We start from the raw sequence: 7,391 nt of genomic DNA on the forward strand, positions 1-7,391 counted from the left end.
ATATATTCTATATATATATGTTTATATAAATGTTTATATTTATATTCAATAACAAATTATCATCGAATAAAAGAATTATAATAATTATAGAGAGAGAAAGAGGGAGAGAGATTGAAAAATTGTTTTAATAATTTATCCTCATTACCACCATATATTATGAAAAAAAAATAACTGTCGAATTTTGAAAGTACTGTGAAATATATTCTTCTATATATTATTTAAAAAAAATATTTTCATTAATTAATAAAGAAAGAAATAATTATAATCCATTGGTAATTCATGAAGTTACAAATATTGAAAGTATTGTCAGTTATTTTGAATCAATCTGTATATATAAATAAAAAACAATATGTGTATATATATGTATATACACATTTATATATCTATATGTATATACCTAAGAAAAATTTCTAGGCCAACTTAAATCCAAAAAGAGGATGAAAAGAATCCTACCATCAAAGATAATCCGATCGAGATAAAATTGAAAATTATTTGTGAACAGGTAAATTTTGTTTATAACACAGTTATCGCCCATAAAAATTCCGCGATAAACATTATCATAGAATGTAAACTACGATCAATCTTCTAACAAGACGTACAATAAATACGAGGCATATCAAACAGTGGGAGCAACGACCTCTTTTTCATATTAAGTAGACATTTATGAGGAAAGTTGATTTGAATAGCTTAGAGCAGTCTCCCAAAAAAAACTTATATCCATTTATGATAAAAGAAATCGAAGTATAAAAAAAAATTAATATACAAGATCAAAGTTTTATATAATAAAAAATTAATCTACAAAATGATAATAAAATCTATACGTATCTGTGCTTGAACATTATGGTGCAGTACAAGTTCGTCTCAAATCTCAAACCATAATACTAACTTTATCGAAACAAGTTTTCTAGATTAATATTAGCTAGGGATAGATATATTATCTATGATATGCACAAAAGAGTAAAGGTAACGTTTATTAACAACTACATTAAATAACTACTAATTAATTTTTATAAAAATCAACTTCAAATTAATGAATTAACTTAAAACTTTGCAAATATAAGAGGAAACAATGAGTCGTTTCTAATAAAGCATAAATTAACATATTAAATATTAGAAATATTTAATAAAGATATATAAATGTAGAATCTTTATAAAAATTAGTTTGAATCTAAGAAGAAATATAAAATTTTTATAAACAATTCAATTATAATTTTTCCTCTACGAAACGAAAATTATTTTGAACCTATGATATCTCAATATAATTTCGATTAAGAACAAGATTGCTTATTTAAAGAAACATCACTTATGTTTAGTATAAGTAAGAGCTAATCGAGAAGAAATATTATAATTAAATTCATCTTATATTTACATAGGTATATAGTTTTTGGTATGCGAGTTCGTACATCTATTGTCAGTATTATATAAATTACATAAATTTTGACGAAACAAAGTATACAAAAATTTGAAATTGAAAGAAAAAAAAAAGAAAAAAAAAACACGAATACGAATATCGATTCAAGAAAAAATTTTTCCACTTACATCTGAGAACTCAATTTTTATCTGTAATATTTTCCAAAAAGTTTCGCTTGGAAGCCCTTTCTGCTATATTCCCAATCAATTCAAGTAATTTTCTTCTCTTTTTCTTCTTTTTTTTCGGAGAAAGAAAAAATAAATAATAATAAGAATATATTAGAAAGAGATTCAGTAGAAAATGAAATTTTCTGTTTAAATAACTACACACCATAATGCCAGCGTTAACGAAAATCCCTTTTAATGAAGGTACGAAACAAATCTAGAGGCATACCCACTGTGTATGTTGTTCGTATTAACGAAAAAGAATGAGAACAAAGGCAATAAAGGAAGAGAAATGTAACTTCCCTCGAAAAGAGTTTTTTACACGTTCCCATTCGCTCGTTCTCGAAAGGAAAGAGAAAAAAAGAAAAGAAAAAAGAATAGAAAAACAAAACGAAGAAAATAAAAGCGTAGAAAGGAACAAGAGAATAAAACTTTTTCAAATTTATATCTAATAATTTGAGTTCGTAATTATATTAACGATTTTTACTCCCCCGCTTGTATTTTATTTGTTTTATACATATGTATGTATGTATTAATCGCATTCTTGAGAATCGGATTCGACATACAATTATTTCCATGATTCATTTTTCAATCTAACAATAAAAGTTAATAGAGAAGTCCGTGATAAAAAAGAAAAAAATTATGAACTGTTAATCATCGAAATCTTAAGGGATAAAGGGATCGAGAAAAGAAAAGAAGTAATGCATCTTTCATTTTCTTTTCGAAAGCTTCTCTATTTCTTTTTTCTTTTACCTTTTCTTTTTCTATTTTCATAAAGGAGAGATGATAAATCTAGTCTACGAAGTTTTGCTTTTGCCAACGGAATACTTAATACTTTCATATAAAAGATCAGAAGATTCCAATGAAGGACTTACACCGGTCATCTGATTTATATCATCTCTTTTGCGTCCAGGCAGACCAATGTAAATCAGTCGATGACAGCTTTTTGCCATGCACTATTTCCGGTATAGTATAACTCGGCAAACGAAGAACCAAGGCGCCGTTAACATCTGCTCGATGCAACGTTCCAAGAAAAACAACTAACGTAGTCATTCTTTCGATGGATATTATCGATCGATATGTTCCATAAAACGTGAGTACGTTTTCGTTAGATTATAGTGACGTTAGAACATACTTGTATCCCAAAATTATTTACTTTATGTCTTTTACTTAAAGAAATATATATATATATGTTTCGTTTTAAAGAAAAATCGATTAGTAACAAGGAAAAGTAGTTGTAAATTTTATCTATAGACAAACGATATAATCTATTTTGGAACACTCTATATATAAATATATATCCGTACAAACACCTACGTAATATTTAAAATTCGAGAAAATTATTATGGCAAAGAGATACGTTTAATTAAAAATTTTAATCGATAATTAAACGTTGGTAGTCCTTTTCATTTATCATAATCGTTTAATCAAGCACACAACAACATTTTCATGACGAGAGACCAAAGGAAATTCGTTAAAATCGTCTCGAATAACGAGACTTTAAAAGGTAGGACGTGTACCTGTTGACAGTCGAGTTTTTCAATGCTTTTAAATCGACTCCAGAGGTGGAGAGAGAGAGAGAGAGAGAGAGAAAGAGAAAAAAAGAAAGAGAAAGAGAAAGGGAAAAGAAGAGAGAAAGAAGTATTGCAGCTGATGGAAAATAAAATTCATTCCATTTTCATTTTGATCGTTCTATAAATATTTACTCTGTTTATACTATATTTTCTAGGTATGCATCTACATACATACGTATTACCAGAAAAAATTTTCACATAGCACCCAGTAATAATTATTTTTGTGAACATAGACGTACTTATGTTCTCCCTCATCCACAAACTTTGTTTCGACGATATTTGGTCGATTTTTTTAAAAATCACAGGACGTCGAAGCATCGTAAAGAATGTCAATAACAGAAGAAATATCAATAAAAGAATAGAGTAATAAAAGGACCGATAAGTGAACAGGACGAGCAAAAATATGACTTCAATCATTTCGATTATAATGAAAGTTTTCGATGGAATTATAAGATTATCATAGATATATAAAATGTTGGAAATATTGTGTTACTTTTCTGATTAAAGAACTTTCTACAAAGAAGAAAAAGATAATAAAAAATTAAAGAAAAAAAAGAATGGAAAGAACGTAGTACGGACAAGATGACATTTATTTTATTAGATATATAATAAAAATTTCATTCGAGAAAATTTTCGCGTGATTCATAAATATACGTTCCAATGTTTCCTTTTTTTCTTCTCTCGTAAAAATTCGTAAAACGAATCGAGATCATCTTGTCTTCGATTATAAAATTGAAAAGTCTTTTTAAAGAAGATAGCAACGAATGAAATTTAATGTCAGAAACAACCGGCACGAATCTTTCTCTCTATCTCTCTTTCTCTTTCTCTTTCTCTCTAGTATCAAGTGAACTTTCAACTTTATCGTTTAACTTGGAAGAAAAATGAAAGAACGAACAAACGAACGAACGAACGAACGAACGATCGAACATCTCAAATTCAATTTCGTATTGATGTCTCTGTTTATTCACATTCCGTTAGAAGATTCGCATACGAGGTCGATGAGAAGTCGACGATACGAATCACGAAGGAATCAAAATTACCATATTAATGCACGTTCCAAGATTTTATCGGCACGAAATTGTGTATTCGTAGGGATTAAAGGACGTAGTCACGTACGATCGTGTGCGTGCTCGTTGTTCGATCTCACGATAGGAAAAAGTAAAAATAATAGGATAAAAAAAAAGAAAAAAAGAAAGAGAGAGAGAGAGAGAGAGAGAGAGAGAGAAATCCAATACATCGATTATAACGCATCTGGTGAGCAGCGCAGTTCGTCGCTTGGATGAAATTGATGAACCGTGCAAATTTACATCCCAAAAGCTTCACTTCCTCCTCGTCTTTCGATTTCGGTCAGTTTCGACATGTTCGAGAAATCAATAGTTAGAATCCGAGATAGATTTGAATAAATTTCTCCCATTTTTTTTCTATTATTTTTCAAGTTAAAATATTCTATTTTTCTTTCTCCTTGTCTTTCTCTCTTTTTCTTCATTTTTCTCTTTTTCTCCCTTCCTTTCAAATACATTATATATATATTGGGTAATTTTTCGATAGGAAAGGCATGTTACACGAAAACATATGTTTCATATAGTTTACTAGGGGTCATAAGAAAAAAGGAAGAAAGGAAAATAAAAAAAGAATGAAAGATGCTAACAGCATGTGTTTTATTAAAAGGATTTAAGGTGTTTAGATAATATATAAGTGGATTTACATATGATAAGTACTAATATTTATTTGTCAAACGTACGGATACCAACAGAGAGATACCAAATGAAAGATAAATGTTAAACAAATATTGAGAGAAAAAGATCGGGAAGGTTTCTCGAGAAAAACAGAACTTTTCGCGGAAGTTAACGTTTCACGTTCTTGTATGTACATATATATACACACACACACACACACACACACACACACACACAGACAGACACATTATTTAATTCGTTGAAAATGAAAACTAGAAGAAAACACTAGAGAGAAAATAGTGATAATGAGAAGTGAAATCGTATAAACGTAACGAATATTATAACGTTAAATGTTCTCTCCATATTTCTCTCTCTTTCTTTCTATTTCTCTTTGACTTTCTTATAAGACTATTTGGTCCGTAAGGTGTTAATTAAAAAACGAAGTAGAATATATACCTCCTTTCCATAAGATACTTTAATAAAAAAAAAGAACGTTATAGATAGGATAAAAAAAATATAATTTTAATAAGAAATTCTATCAATCAAATAACGAATTAATTTCCAAAACGTTTTCTTTTAATTTTGATAATATCGTATACAAACAAAATATCATATAGTATACAAATAAATTTATATTTATGGATGAAAATATATGTACCTATATGTATGCTCGTATCTATTATTATGGATAAATAAAAAATGAAGAATCGCTCGCAACTATTGTTCCAAGAAAGCTTTATAAATATTTATGGTTCGTTAACGAAGCGAACGTATAATAACAATTAGACGACATTAGAACAAATATCTATATATGTATATTTTTAATGGAACTATTACAGTATAAGATCAACGAACAGAACGCATTCTCTCTCGAGAATTTAGAAATACTTACTTGAATGTTTCTTGAAAGTCTCAAAGTCACACAACAAAAATTAGAACTAAATATATATATTAAATACGTCAACTTCGAATAAAGTATATCAATTTAACAGAAATGTAATTGACAGAAAAAAATTTATTCCCCTATTCGTTCTACGAAAGAACATTGATCGATAGGCTCGAAGTTGGACTCGGAGATTGCGCCAACTATGTAACCGCAATAATGCAATCAATTTTCTTGTAAACATTCGATAATCAATGAATTCGTCGAACAATTCTTTTTCTTCTTTGTTCCATTTATTTAATTATTTTTGTTCATACATAATTCAAATTGTAACCATTTCTGACACTGTGGCCTTCGACAAATCATAAAGGACATTATTATACGGGTACACGATTTTTAAAACTTCAATCATAACTCGATGAAATCTCGATCAAAAGATACACTGTAATTGTTCTTTGGATTCATATTGATCCTCTATGATTTTTTCTTTACGACTCTTGTTAAGCATAAAATATCGATTTCCATATAAAAAGATTGTTATGATTCTCGTATCTTAACAACAGTACCTCCTATTAAATAGCTGCAATAAATATTACATTTTTCCCCTGAAAGTCTAGTAAGTTTTATTTGAAACATTTCTTTAAAAAATCAATACGATCGGAGATATATGCTTGTATCGTTTAAAACGAGACACCCGATATATATTCAGGGTGTGTCATTACATAACATAATAAAGTAAACAACTAGAAAAATTTATTTTTACTGAATTATATATTTAATAGAACAATGAGGTCTGTTATATCATCAGTAACACTTTAGGTACATCTTTTTTTTACACACTAGACATTAGTGTACACAGTGCTGTGAGCACTATCACTGAGATTGTTCATCTCGACATGTTGATCAACTTTCTCATTCTCCAACTAGACGTCCATAAGATGATTTTCCCGCAAAACGAAGTTTCATTCCACTACTTCAGAAACATCATATATTTTCTGAATGAAACTTTCCCACAACGATTGATTGGCTGCGGTGGACATTGTCTGGCCATTTAGATCTTTAGATCTTACAGCCCATTGTCTTGTACATTTAGGACTTTGTAAAAGATAAAGTCTATTTACCATTTATACCGCAACATGTACAACAGTTAAAAGAAACGTTGCTTTGGTGTATAAGGAATTCTTGGGGAAGGTATGGGATAGAATTGAATATCGATGAGACATACATCATATAACTACATTTATAGATATCTATAGACTCTTGAAATATTATTAATTATTATACGACAAATATCACTGTTGTATTTCATATATTTTTATGAAAATAAATTTTTGAACTTATTTACTCCATTATGATACACCCTGTATATTTTATCATGTACATATATCACTTCTATCTGTTTCGTCAGTATAATTAATTAAACGTCAAGTCGCCTCACGTTTGCGTTACTTATATGACGTAGTAATATTTTATTATTAATACTGACCATTTATTTAAAATACTGACCTAATAAATAATACATATTTATATATATTATATATATATATTATATTATATATATTATATATGTATATAAACAAAATATATAAATTCGAATAGTAAAAAAAAAAAAATTAAGAAATTAATTCGAACCTATTTCGCGAATAATATTACATATATTTCTTTTTTATCGTTCTACAAAGG

Source organism: Vespula vulgaris, chromosome 2 (genome assembly GCF_905475345.1).
Source record: "Vespula vulgaris chromosome 2, iyVesVulg1.1, whole genome shotgun sequence".
In the NCBI taxonomy this organism is placed as follows: domain Eukaryota; kingdom Metazoa; phylum Arthropoda; class Insecta; order Hymenoptera; family Vespidae; genus Vespula; species Vespula vulgaris.